We start from the raw sequence: 4,967 nt of genomic DNA, 5'->3' as shown, positions 1-4,967 counted from the left end.
GAGACGGACAAATACTGTTGCATGCAGTTTGGGATTCCAAAGTAGTCAGTAAATCACTGAGTGAATAATGAAGTGGCGTTGGGCCATTTTTTTGTTTATGGTTTATAAGACAAAATCCATAATTAGGAAAAAGAGGCAGGTTGTTGGAATACTAACCTTTCTCAGCCCCATTCCTTTAGTTATTTCTGATCCAGCAGGGAACTAAAATATACCTGTGAGCCAGCAAGACAGGCTCAGCATCACTCCCATGTTTTATGTGGTCTCAATCAGTGGTATCAGAATTTAAATAAAAATCCCAATTTCACTAAATGAACAATGATTATCTGGATTCTGAAGCCGTCAGAAAAAAAAATCAGAAAGAAAAAAAAAACAACCAACAAACCCAGCTACGGTCTTTCCCAAGAGCAATTGCCCTTTCTGGCAGGAAGGGGTAAAAATAGAGGCAGCTCATTAATATGGCTTGGCAGTGCTTAATGGCAGCTGGTCTGAAGAGTTAGATCAGTGGGTCTTTCCAGCAGTACTCCCGGACCACTGCCAGCAGGTGTTGCTGTGTTCAACAAAATGAAAAGAAGTGGGGGTTGGGGGGTGGGGAGAAAAATATTTATAAAGAGAGAAATAGGTGTGAAAAAAAATTAGTCACTGAGTAAAGCTTTCATTAGGCCTTTGGTAAAGCTATACACAAACTCCCCGAGGCAATAAGGAGCATGCTCTGAAATGAATAATGCTTTTCACTTCACCTAAACTCCTTTCAGAAGTTGTCCTGCACAATAAATCACATACATGTTTGCTGTGCTTCACTCAGTAGCTTTCTCTTTTTGTCACAGACCACACACTTTCACATTGGGAATTCTCTGACCCACTGCTGTTGTGGGAGAAGCTCTGAACTGGCTGGGTGCTGCATCAGTAGGGGTGTGATGGTCAACAGCTGTCACACCAGCTGCTGTGAGTGGAACACGCACCACTGTGAGTCCAAGGAGAAGATAACTTACTTTCAGGGCAGTTTTTCCATCTCTGTAAAACCAATGCAATACAGGATCTCTCACTGAGCATATATCTGCTGCCAAATGGCAACAGTCACTGCACTACCAGTATTTAACTAATTTCAAAGAGTTTTAGGATGTCAGTTAAAACCAAACTCAGCCGGGTCCTGAGAAAAAATGAATTGCAAGCTGGCAAAACCCTTTGCCAAAACTCAGTTTTAGGACCTCCATTTCAAATAGAGTCCTGAGAATAGCATGCTCATACTCTGTTTCTCAAAGCATGTATCTCACTGTACCTGAAGTTAAAAAAAACCCACCAAAACCCCCCCCAGCTGTTCTTTTGTAACAACTGGAACCACCAAAGTCAGAAAAGCTTGCAGGAAAGCTACTGAAACCTGTTTCAAGAGGCTTCAATCCACAGCACGTTACAGCCTGTAAACTTATTATCTGCATATTAAACATGGGAAACAAAACAACCTATCTCGTCATATGTTTCCCATTAGCTTCTGATTTTTTGCTCATTCTCCCAAAGCTGTTGTGTGAATACAGCACAGGCACCAGTTGAGATCAATGCTGCTATAAGGACTCCTTGGTATCACTGTAAATTGAAAATTTAACATCTTTCTTCTCTGATCCACATCAGCCATATTCCAAGACAGATTAAACTTACATTACCAACAGGACATAAAAATACAATTATAAGTATGATTCGGGCCAAAAAAAAAAAAATCTGAAGGATGGGGATTTTCTGGTAATCAGTGGGTGTTTTGAATGAGTAAAGACTGCATGATCATGCCATTTGTCATAAACGGTACCACATAAAGCCACTTATTATGTGTGCTTAAGAAAGGAGATGGATCTTGGATTTACTTTGACCTTTATATATTACTTCTGTACTGCCTAATTGGCATAGTTATTTCTGATTTTCATTAATGCAAACTGAAATAAAAATTGCTTTTTATTTTATTCCACGTGTGTTAATATCACACTTGCAAAAAAATGTGATCTGTCATTCATTGTATCTTATTTTTAGATGTCTAAACAGTTTTTAATAGTGTGATGCAATCTGCACGTCAAGAAGCCAGGAGACTTGGACAAGAGTAAAATGATTCATTTTTTTAAGAGCTTTAAAGGGATCTTTCAATTATACAGAAGGGCATATTTATTCAGAGATTGAATTTTAAAAACCCATCCACAGAAAAAAAGATTCTTACTCTAAAGAATTTTCCTGAATTTGAAAAGAATACAAATTTGCAGATAGATTATCATATTTATATATGAAAGGAGAATAAAACAATATGCAAACTAGTAATTAAGTATCTGGCAAATACTATATTTGAATTAAATTAATGATATCTACATCTGATAATATATATATCTAGCTATGTAATAAAACAAGTTGGTGTGTGTCTTCCTGACTCATAATGTTTGCTTTCAGTCTGATTTTAAGTTCTGTTCTTTGAATGGATACAGAGATCACCACTGCAAGTTGAATCCACGATATTTTGTCATACTAGACAATTAGGAGTTTCCATTAGATAATTACCAGAAGTATGTCTCATACAGGAAAAACAGTCAATTGCTGATGTAACAGGATTAACCAATCCAGCACAGTGATCCGGCCCACTTGCTTTTGACAGACATTATATGTGAGTGTACACATCAGAAGTACAGTATAAAGCTTCGCATTATAAATACCACAAAGAGGAACTTCAGCAGTTCTTAATGCACAATACAGCAGTCTCCTTCTGAGAGTCAGGACTAGAGAGGTAAAACTTTAAATCAGCTTTTTTCTTTTAAAACTGAAACTTTTAATTTCTGTGCATGCTGTTGCATACTGCTAGGGCTATATTGAATGAATGCATATACAGAGCTTTGCAGCTCAGGTAATTTATAAAAAGAGTCTGAACCACCATTTCTGTATTTATTTGAACGCTATGTAATTTTGTACATATGTGTATCTGCATGTGGGTACAAATGAACTATATATCAGTGGTATGGGCAGACTCGCTTTTAGGGAGCAGTGGGTTTTAGAAAGTTATGCTTTAATGTAAAATCTGTCATCATCATGGCATGCAAGTAAAATACGCTATACCTATATGCAATGGAGATTGTCTGTGATACATGTACCTGTAGTATATGGCAAGCAACGTATACTCCACAGCAAGAACCCAAATCCACTTATCTGTATTTTATAATGATTTATGCCTATCCCTTACTTTTCATCATACACTGTTGGGATAGGTGCTATATTAGAACTATAAATAACTCCTTTAATTATGTCATCTGTTAGTATGTCTAATCATGAATGCATATTTTCATGTGAAATTATTTTCTTGTCCAATTAAACTTTTAGTTCTATTTCAAGCTGACTTTCAGACTTCGTATAATTAGAGCAGACTTTGGGCTGTTCACGAGATCCAAGAAATTTCAATGTATTATAGCAAGGTTTGTGTTACAAAGATGTGTTTATAAGAATGGCTGCAGGGTTTATAATGCTGACAGACCTGTAAGTGTAACAGTATATAACTGTATAGCAACTGAGGTCAGTAAAAAACAGATGAGGGTGTACTGTGGATGCCTTATAACAGTAAAAGACTTATAAAAGAGCTTAATTGAAAAGGACTTGCAATATATATAGCATTTGTAAAACTTTGGTTGATTGTTCAATTACTTCTGTATGTTTCATTTACTCTAATTCCTTGCCTGTCTCCCAGCCCATGTGCCTGTAGTCTTCTCATGGAAATTAGAGAGCTTACAATGTTTATATTTATAAGTTACTCCTTTCCACTGAAATACAGTGGTTGAAGGTAATATGCTGAAAGTGGAATATTTGCTGGGTAGGAGGTAAACATATCTGAAAAGACAGAGGTGTGTGAGAGAGAGAATGAAAGGAATAAAAAGAAAGGGTAAACACCAAAAAAGAAGAAGCTTTTCTAAGAAAATGTGAGCAAGTTAACATCTGGAGAGGAAGAACCTCAAAAGTTATAGTTATAGCTGTAATTTTCCCATTTTCCATTACCAAACTCATATGTGAGCAAGTTTGCTAACTTCAGCATTGCTGGATAAGGAACAGAATGGAGAGGCTACAGAATGTAAAGGTAACATGAAGCCATGGCAGTGACACAGGGAATGCCTTTTCACTGCAGAGCAAAACCCTCTCGGGCATTAACTGTCAAGGGGCTACCAACAATGGTTGAAACTCCCAGTCCTAGTAGTGCTTCAGATTTCTTTTCACTCCTGATATCTTATTCTAATATTATGATTGCTCTGTGTGGTTTAAATGAATGAAGAAAAAATTGCCTGGTAATAACAATGGGCCAAATGTAGAAGATCTTACTCAGCCTTCACTCAGACAGAATTATTATTGGCATCGATGAGGGATTTGCCTGAGTCAGAAGCAAGTATGATTTGGCCAGATGACATATAACACTTTTCACCTTCAAAGCATTTTTCAGGCATTGCTTGATTAACCCCAAACCTAAATATATCTGCCTGAGAACTTCTAGGCACAGACTAACATAGAAGTAGGGATATTCCTGGTGGGAGGGCATTACCTTTGCATGTCACAGATATGTGCTGTACCACATCCTGCTTAGGCTTTCAGTGCTGACTGCATATTACAGCTGGGAAGTGTATCATGTATTATAGAGCCCTCCAACTAACAATGTAATTTTGTGCACATCAGATCTCTTGCCAGTGTTGATAACCTCTAGCATTTAGAAGCGATCAGAAAAGATCTTTTCTTCTACTCAAGGCAGAATAATGTTCTGTCCAAAATATTTGGAGCCTCTGCCTTCATCCCTGTCTCATTCACAAGCTATTTAACATCTCCTGCTATCCCTAACAATACCAGGCAGGACCAAGAGCAAGGTGCTCATTAATTAAAGATTTCACTCTTTTTCATTCATTCATGTTTCCTCTGTTTAGTTAAGCCAGTGATACTGTTGAAGGAATAAAACAAACAAAGCAAAAGGAAAGAAAGGG

At 37.2% G+C, this 4,967-nt stretch overlaps 1 protein-coding gene across 1 annotated transcript in view; it reads left to right on the top strand.

Annotated features, from left to right (window-relative positions):
* The first annotated feature begins 2,684 nt into the window (after positions 1-2,684).
* The window catches only part of INHBA (inhibin, beta A), a 15,329-nt gene continuing 13,046 nt past the window's right edge, over positions 2,685-4,967 (top strand). Inside the window, exon 1 of the mRNA XM_009083804.1 lies at positions 2,685-2,749. The gene's annotated coding sequence lies outside the window, so the exon portion shown is untranslated. The remainder of the gene's footprint in view (positions 2,750-4,967) is intronic.

The sequence above is a fragment of the Acanthisitta chloris genome, unplaced genomic scaffold (assembly GCF_000695815.1).
Source record: "Acanthisitta chloris isolate BGI_N310 unplaced genomic scaffold, ASM69581v1 scaffold1221, whole genome shotgun sequence".
Lineage (NCBI taxonomy): Eukaryota > Metazoa > Chordata > Aves > Passeriformes > Acanthisittidae > Acanthisitta > Acanthisitta chloris.
This window is presented reverse-complemented; position numbering and strand designations above follow the sequence as displayed.